This window comes from Pseudophryne corroboree, chromosome 6 (assembly GCF_028390025.1).
Source record: "Pseudophryne corroboree isolate aPseCor3 chromosome 6, aPseCor3.hap2, whole genome shotgun sequence".
Taxonomy (NCBI): Eukaryota; Metazoa; Chordata; class Amphibia; order Anura; family Myobatrachidae; genus Pseudophryne; species Pseudophryne corroboree.
In genome coordinates, this window is record NC_086449.1 from 617,883,916 (window position 1) to 617,906,796 (window position 22,881).

General features: G+C 44.7%; 1 long non-coding RNA gene across 3 annotated transcripts in view; it reads left to right on the top strand.

The window, feature by feature from the left end:
* LOC134935521 (uncharacterized) overlaps positions 1–22,881 on the top strand; it is a 256,745-nt gene that overhangs the window by 44,356 nt on the left and 189,508 nt on the right. The window contains exons 4-5 of one of the 3 annotated variants that reach the window (XR_010180217.1): positions 19,865–19,938; positions 20,669–20,894. The exons of the other annotated variants lie outside the window; for them this stretch is intronic. This is a non-coding gene — a long non-coding RNA (uncharacterized LOC134935521). Of the gene's footprint in view, positions 1–19,864; positions 19,939–20,668; positions 20,895–22,881 lie in introns of those variants that run through there. 3 annotated transcript variants of the gene reach the window in all.

Sequence of the window (22,881 nt, forward strand, 5' to 3'; positions counted from 1 at the left end):
TTTAGAAATACGGGGGACCCCTACTCTTTTTGTCCCCCGTATTTTTGGAACCAGGACCAGGCGCAGGGCCCGATGCTGGTTGCTTAAATATGGGGGAACCCCTGTCATTTTTTCCCCCATATTTCTGCAACCAGGGTCGGCTCAAAGAGCCCGAGGCTGGTTATGCTTAGGAGGGGGGACCCCACGCAATTTTTTTTTAGAAAATAACCACTTTCCCACCCCTTCCCACTGATATACATGCACGGATCTCATGGATCCCTGCATGCCTATACAATCACGGATCAAAAAAGCAGGTCTGTTTTTTTTTAGCACTTTTTTACGAGTTGTCATTTTTCACGGCAGTGTTTTATTTTTTTTTGCTTTGCACTTCTTAGTAAATGACCGAGATTCATACTTAAACAGCCGCGTTTTGACCGATGGTGTATTCATTCGTAATTATTTTCTTGGACTTCCCAAAAAATACGAATGCCCTCATCACTGCCGTGATTATTGCTTAGTAAATTACCGAGATGACACTTTGAAGAAAAAACGGCATCTCGGTCAAAATCGGGACCTTAGTAAATATACCCCAATCTCTCACTTCATGATTCTCACACCCTGTTACATTCCCATAATATGTTAATATTGAAATGTGTAATTATTATTTTTTTCTAAATTTAGTTTCATTAATTTCATATAATGCTATTCCTGAATTAGAAGACATAGGGGCTCATTTATCAATGAGTGATAAAACTCATTGTGCATAATAAAACTCATCGAATATGATAAATGGTGCTCCAAAGGGCCTATTCTGTTTGGTTCCAGAAAAGACTGGCTCTCTTGCCAGATGTACATACCTTCCTTCAGGGGGTACTCCACATACAACCTCCATTTGTCCCTCCGGTGGCTCTGTGAGATTTGTACTTGGTTCTTCAGGCCTTATCGTGACCTCCTTTTAAACCACTGGAAATAGTGGACCTCAAGTAGCTGACTACAAAGATCCTCTTTCTACTGACAGTCGCGTCAGCATGCAGGGTCTCAGATTTGGGAGCTCTGTCCTATCGCTCCCCATTCGTAATCTTTCACCAGGACTGGGCGGTCCTTCAAACAAGAAAAGGATACCTGCCTAAGGTAGTATCTAAGTTCCATAGCAACGAACCCATTGTGGTATCCGCCTTTCAGGAAACCGGCCTCTCACAAGAGGAAACATCCCTGAATGTGGTCTGTGCTCTCAGGCTCTACGTAGACCGTACTGGTTCCCTTAGGAAGATGGATTCCCTATTCAAGAAAAAGATTATACCGAGGTATATTCAGGCGCTAAATGTATGAGACACCTTGTCAAGCTGCAGCCAAAGATTGAGGGGAAGTCACTCCCTCATACACAAAGAAAAAGACAGAATGAGGCTGCGCTATGTTTTAAATTTAAACAACAGTAGCTGATTTCAATTAATATAAAATTGACAATTTAATAAAAATTAAATACATACAAAGACATATAACATGAATTCATGTGGAATATTAAAAATGTAAATATTACCCTGGGTAATGGGTCAGGAGGTATATAGAGGAATCTGAAGAACAGTCCGTCCAAACAATGCCTATAAGCAATATAGAAAAGGGTCTCTTGGCAGTGTAGAGAGTCCTATGTGGTATATTAACCAATGCACCGTTAGAGGAAATGGCAAATGTGGCAAAAGGTACCTTTGAAAAAGCTGCATGCTAAATGCAGCGAAACGCTTCAGGTGTTTTCCATTGGGTCAGAACGTTTTACACATCTAGGTCCGAACCAGCCCTTGGCACCCATCCATCTACCAAAAGGGTCCCAGAAAAGGATATTGATTCCTACCGACACCGCATTGCATGAGTAAGCCACCAACTTATGGGACTATCTACATCTGCCATTCCCTCTAACGGTGCATCGGACAACTAGAGGTGATACCGACACACTATCGACACTGTATTGCATGAGGTACCAACCTATGGGACTACCCACATTTGCCATTTCCTCTAATGGTGCATTGGTTAATATACCACATTGGACTCTCTACACTGCCAAGAGACCCTTTTCTATATTGCATATAAGGGCACTGTTTGGAACGGGCTCTTCTTCAGATTCCTCTATATACCTCCTGATCCATTACCCAGGGTAATATTTACCTTTTTTAAGATTCCACAGGAATTCATGTTATATGTCTTTGTATGTATTTAATTTTTATTAAATTGTCAATTTTATAGTCATTGAAATCAGCTACTGTTGTTTAAATTTAAAACATAGCGCAGCCTCATTCTGTCGGATTCCCTATTCATCCTTTACGGATTCCACAAGTGGGGCTGGCTAGCCACTAAACATACATTGGAACATTGGCTCCGCATGACCATCTCACAGGCGTATACGCAGGCTGATATGCAGAGGCAGAACTCTGGGAGGCAACGGAGTCAACTGCCCAGAGCTCCTGCTTTGAAGGGGGGCACTTCTCCAGTTCTGTGTGTTCAGCGACATTAATCAATTAAGTTAATTGACAGCAGCCGGTATCTCTTCCGTAGCCGAATTCCCCACTAGTCACTACACCTACAAATCACACCCTCTTTATTATAGATACACTGGAAGCAGACACCTTACTGATGAAGCTATTTGCTCCTATAAAGGAAGCATGAGAATTCTAACTATATGAAGTTATTTCTCTGACAATTACAAGTAACTTCATATAGTTAGAATTCTCATACTTCCTATGCAAGAGCAAATATCTCCATCAGTAAGGTGCATGCTTCCAGTGTAATAGGTTGTGGGTTCTAATCCTGGATATGACACTGGAAAATTAATTGTCAGAGAAATAATCAGCATTGTGAGTGACTGAGCAGATCTGTGTATTGTGTGGCTGGACCCCTACAAAGATCTGCCCAGATGCAATGGTTTTAGAATCTGCAGGCTTGCTATATATATATATATATATATATATATATATATATATATATATATATATATATATATATATATATACATACATAGCACATCCAGCAGCGGCGGCACTCACGGGTCTTACTCACAAACAATAAAGTGCAAAAAGTGCTTTTAATTCATCACTTTGTGTCCGACGTTTCGGGGCCACAACGCCCCTTTTTTCGAGGTGATACAACAAACATAAATAAACACAACATACCTTTTAAATAGAAGAAAAGACCCGCGAACGGGACGAGCTCCCGGCCCCGTGCGTAGAACACGCCCCCGGCCTGGCTCTGCAGTGCTGTATGGTGACGTACTTCCGTCCCTAAGCCGTGGAGACGTCGGCTTCCTGGAGACCAGGGTTTGGTAGCGTCGCCTAGGCAACCAATGTATCCTGGCAACCGGGTGCATGACGAACCCCAGTGTCTCGGGCTGGAATAATACGAAAGTGCAATAATTAAAATAAACAGTGAACATGCTTGCGGAACCTTAAACACCATAGACAGTATCAATCATAAATACAATTCACTGAACTCATCGACAACATTTAACCTAATATACTGTTGTATAATATATTCCAAATGCTCAATATTGAACCACAGAACTATGGATATGGACTAGCTGGATGATGACTGCATATACATTTTTTCTCTGTTTTACTGGAATGTGCTCCACAAAATCTTATCATTAAGCCCAGCCGGTTTAATGTTCCCGAGGGTATAAATCCACCTGGCCTCCATCTTTAAGAGGAGGCTCCCCCGGTCACCCCCCCTCACTGATTTAGGAACGTGATCTATAATTTGGAATTTTAAATCGCTTAAAGTATGTTTTTTCTCAGCATAGTGTCTAGCCACTGGTTGGTCAGACACCTTGCCTGACAACGCGCTTTTAACAGCTGATCTGTGTAATGCTTGTCTCTCTGTCTGTATACATCACAGGGTTTGAAGTTTCTCCTGCTACCAATTTCCTATCTAAAGCACCGGGTTGCTATCGGTGTCTAGGATGCAAAACTTGCAGCAACTTAGTGGCAGGGCCAATGTTTACTTCAAGTGCGACAGGTAAATTATTTAAAATCAAGCATGTCCTTACCTGCACCACACCTTTTATTATATATGTTATCACATGTCCCTGTCAATTACAGTATGTTGGCAAGACTGTGCGAACTGCCAGGGAGAGACAAGCATTACACAGATCAGCTGTTAAAAGCGCGTTGTCAGGCAAGGTGTCTGACCAACCAGTGGCTAGACACTATGCTGAGAAAAAACATACTTTAAGCGATTTAAAATTCCAAATTATAGATCACGTTCCTAAATCAGTGAGGGGGGGTGACCGGGGGAGCCTCCTCTTAAAGATGGAGGCCAGGTGGATTTATACCCTCGGGACCATTAAACCGGCTGGGCTTAATGATAAGATTTTGTGGAGCACATTCCAGTAAAACAGAGAAAAAATGTATATGCAGTCATCATCCAGCTAGTCCATATCCATAGTTCTGTGGTTCAATATTGAGCATTTGGAATATATTATACAACAGTATATTAGGTTAAATGTTGTCGATGAGTTCAGTGAATTGTATTTATGATTGATACTGTCTATGGCAAGCATGTCCAAACTGCGGCCCTCCAGCTGTTGAGAAACTACATATCCCAGCATGCCCTGACACAGTTTTGCTTTCAGAGAATGCTAAAGCTGTATCAGGGCATGCAGGGATGTGTAGTTTCTCAACAGCTGGAGGGCCGCAGTTTGGACATGCCTGGTCTATGGTGTTTAAGGTTCCGCAAGCATGTTCACTGTTTATTTTAATTATTGCACTTTCGTATTATTCCAGCCCGAGACACTGGGGTTCGTCATGCACCCGGTTGCCAGGATACATTGGTTGCCTAGGCGACGCTACCAAACCCTGGTCTCCAGGAAGCCGACGTCTCCACGGCTCAGGGACGGAAGTACGTCACCATACAGCACTGCAGAGCCAGGCCGGGGGCGTGTTCTATGCACGGGGCCGGGAGCTCGTCCCGTTCGCGGGTCTTTTCTTCTATTTAAAAGGTATGTTGTGTTTATTTATGTTTGTTGTATCACCTCGAAAAAGGGGCGTTGTGGCCCCGAAACGTCGGACACAAAGTGATGAATTAAAAGCACTTTTTGCACTTTATTGTTTGTGAGTAAGACCCGTGAGTGCCGCCGCTGCTGGATGTGCTATGTACTGGATTGTTCCGGATGGCACCAGGGCAATAATCTATGGTAGGAAAGAGTGCCGATTCATTTCTGCTTATATATATATATATATAGGGGGGGTGTCACCAATATTTTTCTTGCCTCCAGGCAACTGGGACAAACTTACGCCACTGCTGATATGCGTGTTCCAAGTACAGTCTCTGCTCACTCTACTCGCTCTGTGGGTCCTTCGTGGGTAGCTCACCGTGACGCATCTGCTGAACATCTCTACAAGGCTGCTACATTGGCTGCTACATGGTTTACTGCCCACACATTTCTTCTATGCCTTTGATACATTTGCCTCTCGGATGCACCCTTTGTCTGCAATATCCTCATTTCAGCTTAGGAGCGTTGCCTCCCTATATCAACTGATTTGGTACTTTGAAAGGTTAAGGATTAACCCTGTGGAGACTATGGACCATGAAGAAGAAAATAAGAGTTATGGTAAAATTTACCTTTGTTAACTCTTTTTCTTCGATGTCTATGGAATCCACAGGGTGCCCACCCTGATGCACGTAGCTTCAATGGGTTACTTTTAAGGTGACCAGTTCCCTTCTCCTCTATGTGAGAGTGTGTTTCCTGTGTATACCATCCTCCCTTCTCTCTATTCTCTCCAACTCCTGCTGTGTGCTTGTTACTAAAACAGAAATTCCTGAGCATGAGGGCGGGGTATGAATGGAGAGGTGCATCCTGGGAGGCTCACAAGCTTACTGTTCAGTGCCAGCCCTGATCTCTACTAGTATCATACCCAAGGTTCAGGATTAACCATGTGGAACACATGGACCTCGAAGAATAAGAGTTAATAAAGGTAAATTATCCCATAACTTTTCCCTCTTCCACAAATGACAATTATACACACTTCACCCCACCCTACTAACCACAGCTCTCCTTGTAGCTCTCTCTCTCTCTCTCCGGTCTTCGTGCAGAGCTATGAAGGTGCTGGGAAAATACAGGGATGTGTAACAGTACTTATTCAATATGCATTAAGGCACCAATGGCACAATCAGGGTTCCAGATTACACACACCCGCACTTCAGGACAGCTATGTCACTTTTGTGTAATGCATGTTCACTGCACAACAACCCTCCCTTCCTGCTCTCCTCACTCGCCAATTTACATCCCACGCAGGGGAACATCAGAGCATAAGGGACCTCCCCTGCCACCACTGTTAGCGTCACAATGCGGGTTATGCCCCTGAAACACACATCAAGGTATCAGTGGTGCTGTGTGCACTCCTTCACCTCTTGGAAGCTGTCCTACCAGTAGAGTTATAGAATCTAACCTAAAGATTAGTCTTTGGTTTTGAGTCTTTTTTTCAGTGGCTTGTTAGAAAAGGGGCCTCTAACCTACCGGGGCCCTAGGAAGCCACCTACCCCCTGTCCCGGAATGATGACAGCATCTTTGCATCAAAAGCATTTATATTATCTCAAAATATGTGCAGCTCAAAAACCAGTAACAGAAAAGTAAGATGTATCTTTGCAATTTTGCATTCAACTCTAGAGTGATGGGCGTGCGATATGTTCCACTGAAAATAGGGAGACTTTATTTTCTGTGACAGATGTGATTGTTGCCAAACACTGGGATTATCTGGTTTTTTGCATTTATGAAACACTTGTGATAAGAGACTTACTGTGTTTATCAAGCAATTATATGCACAAAGCAATTGGAGAGTGGGCCAATGGTTTGAGCACAGTCACTAGAGACAATGGTAGTTTAATTACGTTACTTAGTACCAGGGGAAGACATTGTATTAATTTTTTCCCAATAACTTTTATTAAGGGCATACACCAATGTACAGGGCATAGCCACAATTAGACTAGAAAAGTGCTATGCTCCTGCACAGAAGAACAAGAATACAGACAGATATAATTCATGAAAACAATATACTGTACAATTAGTTATAAGAGAGGGCAAAGATGCCCAAAAAAATAAATAGAAATTACATTACCCTCACGGCTATGCAAGAACAAATAAAATTGGGATGTGTATGGGTTTAGATGATAAGAAAGGACATGAGGGGCAGGGGATACAGTGCATAGCAGAGGAGCAGAGTAGAATCCAACCAATGGGAGCTAGATCCCACTGAAGCACCATGGGAAAACGTCCATACCTTATGAGCCATCCGTTAGGTGCCATGGATTATGCTAGTCATGCGCTCCATTTCATAGACTTACCAGATTTTGTGATGAAGAGACTTCATAGACGGGGTGTGGGAGATTTCCATGCACTGGCCAGAAGACAGGTGGCTGCAATCAAAACATGTCGGCTAGCTTATTAGCGTGATTTGGGAAGTCCGGTATGGGAAGAGGCAGAAAAAAGTACTTGCAGTAGAATGGGACAGGGGAGTTCAGAAGAGAAAAGAGAATCGTAGAGGGGGAATGATGAGGTGCTATATTATATTTTATTTACTCAGTGTTATACTGTTAAATATCACAACTATTTAACAAATTAATTTATGTTATTTGACTATTTCATTATTAATAACTGTGATAATTAGGTCCTTGCATATATTTAGAAATCTGCAAATTCCATATATTGAGATCAATAAACAATATATACAATTACAGACATAAAGGAAATGTAAGTGGAGTCTACAATACCCTCAGGCATTCAATGCTCTAAGTTGCATGTTTACATTTATAAATTCAAGTATTTAAAACTCTGTTATTCTTTATGAAGAGATTTTAAACACTTTGTATGTTATGGCAATACAAGCAAATAAATGTGCAGCAAATAGTAATTGCCACAGCTGCTTGTGCTACACCATTGTACAACAAATAAGCATCATTATAAGACAAAAAGTACCGTAGCAACAATGAGCTAAAGTAATCTTATTCTGTAACAGATACTGTGTAGGGGATCCTTGTAAAGTGAAAAAATGGAGATTAAGGTCTGTTTACTTATACCTCTTTTCCACTGTGTAGCATGGGCCGCAGCCGTGTCGCCTGACACGACTGCGACCCGTGCTACAGCCCCCTTTCACACAGCGCTCACCAACCCGGCATATTGCCGGGTTGGTGACGCTGCTAGTGACGAGGCAGGGGCAGCGCTGGGAGATCACATGATCTCCCAGCGCCGCCCTCCCATACACTGTGAACGGGAGCCGTGTCGCCTCGACACGGCTCCCGTTCACACTAGACAGCTTACCGGGTTGAACACGTGTTCAACCCGGCTAGCTACCCGGGTAGGATTCCCGGATCACTTGATCCGGGAATTTGCAGGGGGGCCCTTTTCCACTAGGGAAAAACACGGGAAAATGCGCGCCCACGCACATTTACCCGTGTTTAAAAAGCTAGTGGAAAAGGGGTATAAGCCTTGGATAGAGATAAAGTCAACAGAGATAAAGTACCAGCCAATCGGCTCCTAACTGTCATTTTTCAAACAGCCTGTGGCATGGCATTTAGGAGCCGATTGGATGGTAATTTATCTCCGTCGACTTTATCTCTACCCAAGGCTTAGTAAATAGACCCCAAAGTAACAGCCAATCAGCTCCTAACTGCCATGTTACAGACTGCATTTAAAAATGACAGTTAGGAGCTGGTTGGCTGGTACTGTAGCTCTCTCCACTTTATCTCTCTGTCCCTAGTATGAAACAAATATGAAAAGTTTTTCAAAGTGGTTGAATGTGGGTAAAATGAGGGAAGCAATAGATAATAAAGAACAGGACAAAGTGTATTTCCCTTCTAAGAGAATTATGTCACAGTACTGTATGTGCCCCCTTATTCAGTACATAATGATTGCCCTCATTATAAGTGTATTGTGATTAATCTGTTTGGCCAAGTAGATGCAGTGGTTTTATGGAAGGTTTGCTACGGTTTCACTGCAGTCACCACCAAAAAACACATAAAAACCACTAGTGTTTTGGTGCTTCAATTTACCAGTGTGGTGCAGGGTTTAACTTTCAAACTCCCCAGCAAAACACTGCTGAGGAATATATCAGGAAACAATGCTGATATATTACAATGGACCTAGGAGCGTATTAAATATCGTAGGGAGCCCGTGTGCAGTATTCGTCTGAACCCCCTCTCCTCTCTAGGCGTCACAAGCGAGTAGACTCTGGCACTATACCAGAGTCTACTGCACATGCGCAGATCACCACGAAAATGGTCACTGCACCATTTCCCAGTCATTTGTGCAGCGCTGCTGCTGCTGCTGCCAATGTTGATTTATGGAGAGGTAAGTATTATAGAACATGGGTGCAAGGTGTGCAGTGTGGGCAATATGGACCCAGGAGCCCATGTGTACCACACAGCCTGCACCCATTATAGATATGCCACTGAATGGACCTGCAGACAGCTCTGGCCTATATTAAAGGCCAAAGGCTAGAGAATGGGAAAATAAGGATTATATGGACCCAACATAACCTACCCCCCACCCCCCTGAAAGTAAATAGTGGAGCATGTTTGTAAATTAGCACTTATTGGTTCCACTTCAAAAGACTAAAATCATTAAAGGAGTTAATATATAAATACAGAATATGAATTTCAATTCTTAACGTACTCATTTCTTTATTAAGAGTTTCTCATAAATGTGAATTCCGCATTATTTTCAGCTTGGTCTGCTCTTTTTCTCTGGGTGACTTGTTTTTCTTTTGGCACAGCCTGGTCAATCACAAGCTGTCTGATACAATTCCTTTCATCTATTATTCCCATTTTGTCCTCTTTCCATTCCTTAAACACCACTGTAGCCTAATAAATGCAAAGGGTTAGTGTGACATAAAATTTGTCAGATAAGTTAAACTGTATATAGGCAGAGATTTTGTTTCTATGAAAAAATCCACCAGTACTCAGTTGAAATCAACGGCAAGGAATTTCTGTTCTTTGGTCCTTATGCTACAGATGTGTTTCTTTACATCCTTGCACAAGCAAATCGCAGTGCAGCAGAGTAAATGAGTACGCATGCTCCTGCTGCCATTAGCTTTCTATTGAATGCACATGGCAGTCTAACGTATCATAGAGCTGGGAATGCTACAAAGTTGGAAAAGGGCACATCTGTACATGATAATAGCATTACTATTATTATGTATTTCTAAATTAAGAGCTAACTTACCTAAAAGCAACCCAAGATCCTCTAAAATGTCACCACATGGAACAGCATACCCTCCAGCCACTGATCCCATACATGTTTCACAAAACGCTGATACACAAGAGTCTTATAATAATACCAGAATGCAAAAGTCACTGTAATCAGAGTGCAGAGTGGTCACAATGGCATAAGCAAATAAAGTCCTAGATAACTGAATAATAAACAAAAGGATGGTAACCTGATGAGTAGTCAGAAGTTGGCTATTGGCAGCAACAAACACAGAAGTACACAGGAATGATGATCCATCCATGAGTGCAGGATCATACTCAAATGGCCAAGTGTCAGGTGTAATCCATGCTGGTAATGAATAGGCAATTACTTAACACCTGGTCACAGAACAGACGTTAAAGAGCAGCCCTCTGGAATCTTCCAGAACTGCAGCTCAGACTGCACAAGGAGCCTGGCGACCTCCGATGGTGGGGATTGAATACTTATGGGAATCATGAATACAGTGTGAAATATAAAATCAGCAAAAGTAATATGTGCCAATTCAACCTGTGGTAAGTGTTATACACTGCTGAAAAAAATAAAGGGAACACTTAAACAACACACCTCCAAGTCAATCACACTTCTGTGAAATCAAACTGTTCACTTAGGAAGCAACACTGATTGACAATCAATTTCACATGCTGTTGTGCAAATGGAATAGACAACAGGTGAAAATTATAGGCAATTAGCAAGACACCCCCAATAAAGGAGTTGTTCTGCAGGTGGTGACCACAGACCACTTCTCAGCTCCTATGCTTTCTGGCTGATGTTTTGGTCACTTTTGAAAGCTGGTGGTGCTTTCATTCTAGTGGTAGCATGATACGGAGTCTACAACCCACGCAAGTGGCTCAGGTAGTGCAGCTCATCCAGGATGGCACATCACTACGAGCTGTGGCAAGAAGTTTTGCTGTGTCTGTCAGCATAGCATCCAGAGCATGGAGGCGCTACCAGGAGACAGGCCAGTACATCAGGAGACGTGGAGGAGGCAGTAGGAGGGCAACAACCCAGCAGCAGGACCGCTACCTCCACCCTTGTGCAAGGAGGAACAGGAGGAGCACTGCCAGAGCCTTGCAAAATGACCTCCAGCAAGCCACAAATGTGCATGTGTCTACTCAAACGATCAGAAACAGACTCCATGAGGGTGGTATGAGGGCCCGACGTCCACAGATGGGGGTTGTGCTTACAGCCCAACACCGTGCATGACATTTGGCATTTGCCAGAGAACACCAAGATTGGCAAATTCGCCACTGGCACCCTGTGCTCTTCACAGATGAAAGCAGGATCTCACTGAGCACATGTGACAGACGTGACAGAGTCTGGAGACGCCAAGAAGAACGTTCTGCTGCCTGCAACATCCTCCAGCATGACCGGTTTGGCAGTGGGTCAGTCATGGTGTGGGGTGGCATTTCTTTGGGGGGCCGCACAGCCCTCCATGTGCTCACCAGAGGTAGCCTGACTGCCATTAGGTACCGAGATGAGATCCTCAGACCCCTTGTGAGACCATATGCTGGTGCGGTTGGCCCTCGGTTCCTCCTAATGCAAGACAATGCTAGACCTCATGTGGCTGGAGTGTGTCAGCAGTTACTGCAAGATGAAGGCATTGATGCTATGGACTGGCCCGCCCGTTCCCCAGACCTAAATCCAATTGAGCACATCTGGGACATCATGTCTCGCTCCATCCACCAACGCCACGTTGCACCACAGACTGTCCAGGAGTTGGCGGATGCTTTAGTCCAGGTCTGGGAGGAGATCTCTCAGGAGACCATCCGCCACCTCATCAGGAGCATGCCCAGGCATTGTAGGGAGGTCATACAGGCACGTGGAGGCCACACACACTACTGAGCCTCATTTTGACTTGTTTTAAGGACATTACATCAAAGTTGAATCAGCCTGTAGTGTGTTTTTCTACTTTAATTTTGAGTGTGACTCCAAATCCAGAACTCCATGGGTTAATAAATTTGATTTCCATTGATAATTTTTGTGTGATTTTGTTGTCAGCACATTCAACTATGTAAAGAACAAAGTATTTAATAAGAATATTTCATTCATTTAGATCTAGGATGTGTTATTTTAGTGTTCCCTTTATTTTTTTGAGCAGTGTATATTGGGGGTAATTCCAAGTTGATCGCAGCAGGATTTTTTTATAGCAATTGGGCAAAACCATGTGCACTGCAGAGGAGGCAGATATAACATGTGCAGAGAGAGTTAGATTTGGGTGGGTTATATTGTTTCTGTGCAGTGTAAATACTGGCTGCTTTATTTTTACACTGCAAATTAGATTGCAGATTGAACACACCCCACCCAAATCTAACTCTCTCTGCACATGTTATATCTGCCTCCCCTGCACTGCACATGGTTTTGCCCAATTGCTAACAAAAATCCTGCTGCGATCAACTTGGAATTACCCCCATTGTATCATTACTTTTCTGAACATGTATCCTTACTGACTCTTATTATTTTGATATCTACCAGCTATTTGCACATGCTGCCTTCCTCCATTTACCAATTTTAATTGATAGACACTGAAGCTTTGAGCAACATCTTTGCTTCCCATTGAAATGTAACATATTCAGATTCTTGGCAGCAATTGGTGGCTGTATGCTTTTAATTCATATTTCTCTAACGTCCTAGAGGATGCTGGGGACTCCGTAAGAAACATGGGGAATAAACGGGCTCCGCGGGAGATAGGGCACTTTAAGAAAGCTTTGGATTCTGGGTGTGCACTGGCTCCTCCCTCTATGTCCCTCCTCCAGACCTCAGTTTTACACTGTGCCCAGAGGATGAAGGGCGCACTGCAGGGAGCTCTCTTGAGTTCTTTGCTACAGAAAGCATTTTTGTTTGGATTTTTACTTTTTCACAGGGAGCACTGCTGGCAACAGGCTCCCTGCATCGAGGGACTGGGGAGAGAGGAGCAGACCTACTTAACTGATAGGATCTGCTTCCTCTGCTACTGGACACCATTAGCTTCAGAGGGGGTGAACACAGGTTCGTCCTGGGCGTCCACCCCTGGAGCCACGCCGCCGTTCTCCTCACAGAGCCAGAAGAACAGAAGCAAGAAGACGTCTCAGGCGGCAGAAGCCTTCAGCTTCACAGAGGTAACGCACAGCACTGCAGCTGTGCGTCATTGCTCCACATCACCTCACACACTCCGGTCACTGTATGGGTGCAGGGCGCAGGGGGGGCGCCCTGGGCAGCAATAATAACACCTCTTAGATGGCAAATAGGTATATACATGTACAGCTGGGAAGTGTACATGTATATAATTGAGCCCCCGTCATTTTACACGATTTTGAGCAGGACAGAAGCCCGCCGCCGAGGGGGCGGGGCTTCTCCCTCAGCACTCACCAGCGCCATTTCTCTCTCCACAGAACGCTGAGAGGAAGCTCCCTGGACTTTCCCCTGCTTACACACGGTGAAGGGAGTTTAAAAAGAGAGGAAGGGGGGGGGGCACATAATTGGCGGATAAAGTATAATACAGCGCTGCTGGGGAAAATAATTCTGTGTTGGTCTCCAGGTTGTTGCGCTGGGGTGTGTGCTTGCATACTCTCTCTCTGTCTCTCCAAAGGGCCTTTCAGGGGATACTGTCTTCAGAAAAAGTTTCCCTGGGTTTGTGCAGTGTGTCAATACGTGTGTGTCGACATGTTTGATGAGGAAGGCTCACTGAATGTGGAGGGGGAGTGCTTGAATGTCAGGTCGCCGTCGGCAACGCTGACACCAGACTGGGTGGATATGCTGAATGTCTTGAATGCAAATGTAAATCTCCTGCATAAAAGATTAGACAAAGCTGAAGCTAGGGATCAGTCAGGTAGCCAGTCCGTGCCTGTCCCTGTGGTGCCAGGACCTTCAGGGTCTCAAAAGCGCCCCATATCCCAGGTCGCTGACACAGATACCGACACAGATACTGACTCTAGTGTCGACTATGAGGATGCAAAATTATAGCCGAAGGTGGCAAAAGGTATTAGGTACATGATTATTGCCATAAAAGAGGTTTTGCATATCACGGAGGAACCCCCTGTCCCTGACACGAGGGTTCACATGTATAAAGGGAAAAAGCCTGAGGTCACGTTTCCGTCCTCATTTGAGCTAAGCGAATTATGCGAAAAGGCTTGGGAATCTCCGGATAGGAGACTCCATGTTCCCAAAAGGATTCTCATGGCGTATCCTTTTCCACAGAAGGATCGGATACGATGGGAATCTGCGCCTTAAGTAGACAAGGCGCTGACACGCTTATCCAAGAAGGTGGCACTGCCTTCTCCGGATACTGCTTCCCTCAAGGATCCTGCTGATCCCAAGCAGGAAATTACCATGAAGCACATTTACACACATTCAGGAACTATAGTTAGGCCGGCCATGGCGTCGGCCTGGGTTTGTAGTGCTGTCGTGGCATGGGCAGACTCCTTATCTACGGAGATGGACACCTTAAATAGGGATACCATTCTAATGACCATGGAGCATATCAGAGATGCTGCCTTGTATATGAGGGATGCTCAGAGAGACATTTGTTTACTAAGCTCTAGAATAAACACTATGTCTATTTCTGCTAGGTGGCTCTTGTGGACCCGACAGTGGACGGGAGACGCCGACTCAAAGCGGCATATGGAGTCATTGCCTTACAAGGGGGAGGAGTTGTTTGGAGAAGGCCTCTCGGACCTAGTCTCTACTGCTACGGCTGGTAAATCTAATTTTTTACCTTATGTTCCCCCGCAGCATTCTAAGAAGGTATCGCATTATCAAATGCAGTACTTTCGTTCCAATAAAAACAAGAAGGTACGAGGATCGTCCTTCGTTGCCAGAGGTAAAGGCAAGGGAAAAAAAGCTGCACTCAGCTAGTTCCCAGGAGCAGAAGTCCTCCCCTACTTCCGCAAAGTCCACAGCATGACGCTGGGGCTTTCTGGGGGGGGGGGGGGGGGGGTCAGATCAAGTGGGGGCACGTCTTCGTCTTTTCAGCCAATGTCTGGGTTCAATCACAGGTGGATCCCTGGGCAATAGAGATTGTTTCCCAGGGATACAGACTGGAATTCAAATACATGCCCCCTCGCCGGTTTTCCAAATCGGCTCTGCCGGCTTCCCCGTTAGAGAGGGAGCTAGTGTTAGCGGCAATTCACAAATTGTACATTCAACAAGTGATAATCAAGGTTCCTCATCTCCAGCAAGGAGAGGGTTATTATTCATCCCTGTTTGTGGTACCGAAACCGGACGGTTCGGTCAGACCCATTCTAAATCTAAAATCCCTGAACCTGTACTTGAAGAGGTTCAAGTTCAAAATGGAATCGCTCAGAATGGTCATCGCCAGCCTGGAGGGAGGAGATTGGATGGTGTCCCTGGAATAAAGGATGCGTACCTTCATGTTCCGATTTTCCCCCCTCACCAGGCGTTTCTGAGATTTGCAGTACAGGATTGTCACTACCAATTTCAGACGTTGCCGTTTGGTCTTTCCACGGCCCCAAGAATTTTCACCAAGGTAATGGCGGAAATGATGGTGCTCCTGCGCAAGCAGGGAGTCACAATTATCCCGTACTTGGACGATCTCCTTATAAAGGCGAGATCTCGGGAGAAGTTGCTGGACTGCGTGTCTCTGTCCGTGAAGACGTTGCAGATGCACGGCTGCATTCTCAATTTACCGAAATCCCAGCTAGTACCTGCAACGCGTCTGACCTTTTTGGGCCTGATTCTAGACACAGACCAAAAAAGAATTTTTCTTCCGGTGGAGAAGGCTCAGGAGCTCATAGCCCTGGTCAGGAACCTTTTAAAGCCAAAAAAGGTTTTGGTGCATCATTGCACAAAGGTTCTGGGGAAGATGGTGGCTTCATACGAGGCCATACCCTTCGGCAGGTTCCATGCGAGGACTTTCCAATGGGACCTATTGTACAAATGGTCCGGGTCCCATCTACAGATGCAGAAACGGATCACCCTGTCTCCCAGGGCCAGGGTATCTCTCCTGTGGTGGCTGCACAGTGCTCACCTCCTAGAGGGTCGCAGGTTCGGCATTCAGGACTGGATCCTGGTGACCACGGACGCGAGCCTCCGAGGTTGGGGGGCTGTCGCACTGGGAAGAAATTTCCAAGGTCTCTAGTCAAGCCTAGAGACTTGTCTCCACATCAATGTCCTGGAGTTAAGGGCCATTTACAACGCCCTACGCCAGGCGGAGGAGTGGCTTCAGAACAAACCGGTTCTGATTCAGTCGGACAATATCACGGCAGTGGCTCATGTAAACCGCCAAGGCGGCACAAGGAGCAGAGTAGCCATGGCAGAGGCGACCAGGATTCTGCGCTGGGCGGAAGGCCATGTAAGCGCACTATCAGCAGTGTTCATCCTGGGGGTGGACAACTGGGAGGCGGACTTCCTCAGCAGGCACGACCTGCATCCGGGAGAGTGGGGACTTCATCAAGAAGTCTTCACACAGATCGTGGATCGGTGGGGACTGCCTCAAATAGACATGATGGTGTCCCGTCTCAACAAAAAGCTAAAGAGGTATTGCGCCAGGCCAAGAGACCCTCAGGCGGTAGCGGTAGACGCTCTGGTGACACCATGGGTGTTCAGATCGGTCTATGTGTTTCCTCCTCTGCCTCTCATACCCAGGGTGTTGAGATTAATAAGACTAAGAAGGGTCAGAACAATTCTCATTGTTCCAGATTGGCCAAGGAGGACTTGGTATCCGTATCTGCAAGAGTTGCTCACAGAAGATCCGTGTCCTCTTCCTCTAAGGCAGGACCTGCTGCAGCAGGGGCCTTGTCTGTTCCAAGACTTACCACGGCTGCGTTTGACGGCATGGCGGTTGAACGCCGGATCCTAGCTGAAAAAGGGATTCCGGAGGAGGTCATTCCTACCCTGATCAAGGCTAGGAAGGATGCGACATCGAGACATTATCACCGTATATGGCGGAAATATGTTTCTTGGTGTGAGGCCAGAGCTGCTCCTATGGAGGAGTTCCATTTGGGCCGTCTGCTTCACTTCCTTCAAACGGGAGTGAATTTGGGCCTAAAATTAGGGTCCATAAAGGTCCAAATTTCGGCCTTATCCATTTTCTTTCAAAAAGAATTGGCTTCTCTTCCTGAAGTACAGACTTTTGTGAAGGGAGTGCTGCATATTCAGCCTCCCTTTGTACCTCCGGTGGCGCCTTGAGATCTTAACGTGGTATTAAGTTTCCTCAAGTCACCTTGGTTTGAACCACTCAAAACAGTGGAGTTGAAATACCTCACTTGGAACGTGGTCATGTTGTTGGCCTTAGCTTCTGCAAGGCGTGTTTCGGAATTAGCGGCTTTATCATATAAAAGCCCATACCTGATTTTTCACGTGGATAGGGCAGAGTTGAGGACTCGTCCTCAATTTCTGCCCAAGGTGGTCTCATCTTTTCATATGAACCAACCTATTGTCGTGTCTGTGGCTACACGAGACTTGGAGGACTCCGAGTCCCTGGATGTGGTCAGGGCTTTGAAGATTTACGTGACCAGAACAGCTAGGATCAGGAAGACTGAAACTCTGTTTGTTCTGTATGCGGCCAACAAGGTTGGCGCTCCTGCTTCAAAGCAGACAATTGCTCGCTGGATCTGTAACACGATTCAGCAGGCGCATTCTACGGCAGGATTGCTATTGCCTAAATCGGTTAAGGCCCATTCCACTAGGAAGGTGGGCTCTTCTTGGGCGGCTGCCCGAGGGGTCTCGGCACTACAACTGTGCCGAGCTGCTACTTGGTCGTGGTCAAACACCTTTGCAAAGTTCTATAAGTTTGATACCCTGGCTGAGGAGGACCTCCTGTTTGCTCAATCGGTGCTGCAGAGCCATCCGCACTCTCCCGCCCGTTTGGGAGCTTAGGTATAATCCCCATGGTCCTTACATAGTCCCCAGCATCCTCTAGGACGTTAGAGAAAATAGGATTTTACTTACCAGTAAATCTATTTCTCGTAGTCCGTAGAGGATGCTGGGCGCCAGTCCCAAGTGCGGACTTCTTCTTCAAGACTTATATATAGTTATTGCTTATATAAGGGTTATGTTATAGTTGGTCGGTCTTGAACCGAGGCTATGTTACTTGTTCATACTGTTAACTGGGTAGTTTATCACAAGTTATACGGTGTGATTGGTGTAGCTGGTATGAATCTCGCCCTTAGGTTACATAAATCCTTTCCTCGTACTGTTCATATCCTCTGGGCACAGTTTCTCTAACTGAGGTCTGGAGGAGGGACATAGAGGGAGGAGCCAGTGCACACCCAGAATCCAAAGCTTTCTTAAAGTGCCCTATCTCCTGCGGAGCCCGTCTATTCCCCATGGTCCTTACGGAGTCCCCAGCATCCTCTACGGACTACGAGAAATAGATTTACTGGTAAGTAAAATCCTATTATCCCTTATATCAATATACACTTTCATATAGAATATTGTCTATTCTTGCTGGTCAGGTCAAGGAGGAAAATTATTACAATTAATTTATATTCCTTGGTTATACCTTTCCGCCTCCTCATGTTCAATCTCCAGGCTTCACTTTAATCAATATCAATAAAATTTTATAAATCCATTAGTGCCTTTTTCATTGCTGCTGGCAATAAAAGTCTTATATACATTTTGTGCACGTGGCACAGATAAAGCTGACTTGCAGTCTTTGATAGTCTGAGTAGAGGTGGATTTAGATCTCATGGGGCCCTAAGCAAGCAAGATACCAATTAGGGCCCCCCCACCCTCAAACATTCCATAGGACTATATTTTCATTCCTCTTTTATGCCCCTTAAATTATTTGTTGTTTTTCCTCCTTATATTCTATTACAGTATATTACTTCCCCCCTTCACTGATTGCACCATGTCCCCTCACCTCTAATTTTCATTATTACACCACCCAGTTACTGCATTTTAGATCAGTGCTCCCCTCACTGAATGTAACAGGTCCCCATCCCTGATAATACTCATTATTACACACCTCAGTCCATGTGACTGTATTGATTATATATCAGTTCCCCACTGAATGTAGCAGGAAATCTACTATACACTGTAGTACTTAAAATAGAGTATAATAGCATATTGATATATCACCAGTCAATGTGTGTACCCCCCACCCCCACCCCTCAGCCATAATTGTAGCAGGCGGATGTTATACACTGTACTTTAAATACATACTGTAATAAAGTACACTGGAAGATTCCATGTTTTTCTCTATGTACATCTCGGCTCCTCTCTCTAACCATCTGACATCATACACGTGTGTCATGACAGGTCACATGCACAATACTGCAGGACTGGAGACACAGGCGTGCGCTGGCACCCAACAGCTGTCTAATCACTGACAGCCTATCGGGAGTATTCAGCCAACCCAGCTCTCGGACAATTTCATTGGAGCTCGCTGTCTGCAGGAACTGTCGTTTATAAAGCTTTATTGGCGGGCCCCCTGGAATTTACTTGTGGTAAATCTACTGCTGAGTGCGAGACACAGGTTTCCACTGCCAGTGTCTGATGTTATATCCAGGTCTGACATGAGCCAAGGAAGACAGAAAGCCTTTCAGGTGAGAGCAGAAGTCTAAAGTGTTCATATAATGAACTTGCTGGGTTATATCTATTACCAGAATTAGGGCAAAATTACTGTAAATGTCATGAGGAGGTAGATTTAGTAAGAGACAAAAAAAATGCTGGAAGGCGGCATGAAATTACAGTGTTTTTTTTTTAAAACATAATTTTTATTCATAGGATCACAGACAGCAAACAGGAACCAACAGATGGCAATTATAGCATAATGCAGTACAAACATAACCTAACAGTTGGTACGTATATAGATAATCAAGAAGAGATGATCCATTTTTGACCCAAAGAGCGGGTATAATAAGACAGAGAGAATAGCAGTCGGCCGAAAGTCCAACCGACTAATATTGAGAAATAGTATAGGATAAGATATAAAAGGGAGAGAGAAGGAGAAGAGAGAAAGGAAGATACATAAGGATAGAATATGGTAGGGTAAAGTCTCCGGGAGGGTTCCATCAGATAAAACATAGGGCATTATTAGATGAAAGGTGAAGGGGCATGTTGTGTAGTCAGCCAAGGACTCCATATTTTATCAAATGACTTGGAGGAGCAATTAATGATACTAGTCATATAGTCCATACGGTAGACGTACCATATGCGGGCGATTATAGACTGCATGGAGGGCGGAATAGGGTTTTCCCAGTCTGCGGCCAATTGACATGTCATTGTCGAAACTATATGACGTAGTAATTTATTTTGATGGTTTGTCAGCGTTGGCATGTTTACGGGGAGGAGAATGTATTTAGGATCATAAGGAATGGGAATCTGCAACAAATTAGTAATAAGGTTAATCACATCTCTCCAAACATTTACAATTTTAGGGCATGACCACAATATATGCAGAAAAGAGCCCTCTGCGCCACATCCTCTCCAACATCTATCCGATGTATCCGGGTACATTCTGCTTAAGCGAGATGTACATAATACCATCTATATAATAATTTGTAGACGTTCTCTTTGATTCTAACGCAGATGGAGCTAGATGCAGCGTTACCCCAGGCCTCAGACCATTCCTCATCATCTAAGGCCGAGCCTAGATCCAGTTCCAGTGCCCTCTCGTGAGGATCACGTTGAGAAGGTGGTTCTCCATCGAGAGTAGCATATAAGAGGGAGATTAAACCTTTGGTTGAAATGTCTGAAACACACTGCCTCAAACGTAGTCAGGGGTCTGCTAGAGAGGACGTGGCTCATTGCGGAATGAAAGTGCCTAAGTTGTAAATATTGATAAAAATATTTGGAGGGGATGTCGATACCTTCCTGAATCTGGGAAATCTGAGGAAAACTAGTGTCTTTGGTGATATCATTCAGATATAAGATACCTCTATCCTGCCAGGGGGCAAATAGTGATTTGTGTGTACCAGGGGAAAATGCTGGGTTGTGTAATATAGGGATGATGGGGGAGGGGGCCGGGGCCAAGCTGTATTTCTTATTGGCAAAGTCCCAAACCGTCAGTGAGCGGGACACCAGGGGGTGAGAGGCCACATTTCTAGGGCGGCAGGGTTTCGGGAGCGAAAGAAGAGAAGAAAGAGTAGAGAGACCTAATTCAGCAGCTTCTATAGTTACCCAGACCCTCCGAGACTCTGGATTACACCATTGCACACAATGTGAAAGCTGCGTGGCTAAATAATATCTTTTAAAATCAGGGATGCCCAAACCGGCACTACATGAGGGACGCTGCAATAGTTTCAGTAGGACTCGGGGACGCTTATTTGCCCATATAAATTGTGATGTGTGAAACTGTAAGAATTTAAAGGCAGATGGAGGGATAAATATCGGGAGAGTTTGGAATAGGTATAGTATCCGAGCGAGCACGTTCATTTTCACTGAATTCACTCTACCTATCCAAGAGATAAAAAGGCTAGACCAAGAAGACAAATCCGATTTAATGCGGTCTAAAAGTCTAGGGAAATTAGCCTGGTATAGTTGGTGGTGGCTATGTGTTAGGAAAATGCCTAAATATTTAATCTTTTGTTTGTGCCATTGAAACGGAAAGGATTTTTCTAAAGAGAGCTTAACTGGGCCAGGAATGTAAAAATTCAACACTTCGGTTTTACTCGCATTGATTTTATAACCTGAGTGCTTAGAGTAGAGACAATGCACAAAACGGAAAGCTGCTCAATCAGATTGTAATGTCACTCAGGTGCTAAAAGGGAGGGGTAATTCTGTGTAGGAAAAAACAATGTGTTCCCTAATGCACACCGAGTGAAAAATATTACTACATAATAGTCAGATAATACGGAGATCTTAGTTGCGTATATCTGCAGATATAGGGTTAAGCCCCCAGGCCGATCGACAAGGCTTCTCCATCACTGGGGGTCCCTAATACTAGGTATGGGTCTGGGGTGCAGGACCCCATGATGTCGGCACAGGTCGGCCACCCCAGGTCAGCACACAGGTGAGAATTAATAAGGGTTAATAAGAAGCACAGAAGTGCTATGTAGTGGTGTGATTAAAATAATATATACAAAGTGATAGGGAAAATCAAAAGTGTTAATAAAGTGTTAGGGTGTGCCGACCTGAAGCAGCCCAGCCATACCAACACAGGGGCCACCGCACCCCACACCCACCCCATAAATAATTACAAATATGTCTGGGTTAAATTCCCAGTGTAAGGCCACATGGTAATGGCTCCTACAGCATCTGAGAGCCAGCTTACCTGGAGATACCCCTGGCTTCCTCTACCATCTGTTTTGGGTCATAAGTAGGCATATTCAATGTATTGGAGTGTAGTTTTTCTATCATTCCCGTAGCTCGTTAACTTCTCAATTTATTGGCTAAGAGACTATCAATTTTATCCGCTTTATCATAGAATTTCTGACGGAGCTTCTGTAGTATAGCAGCTGCGCGTCGCGATAAAAGAGCATTTAATTGACCTCTGAGATTATCAATCTGGGAGCGTAGGGAGTCGCTCGGGGCATTTTTATGTTGGGCTAAGAGTGCAGATATTTTTGATTCTAATGAGGAAACTTCCTGTGCTGCTTTCTTACGTATAGCGGAGGCCTTGGACATGAAGTGACCACGGATAGTGGCTTTGTGCGCTTCCCAAATAAGACTAGGAGAGACTTCTTGAAATGACAGTTTAATGAGAAGTCAGCTGCTTCAGAAAGTGGAATATTAACTTCTGGGTGGTCTATCCATTGTGTGACTGAGTGTCATTGTGTGACTTTATTTGAATGTCATATGAG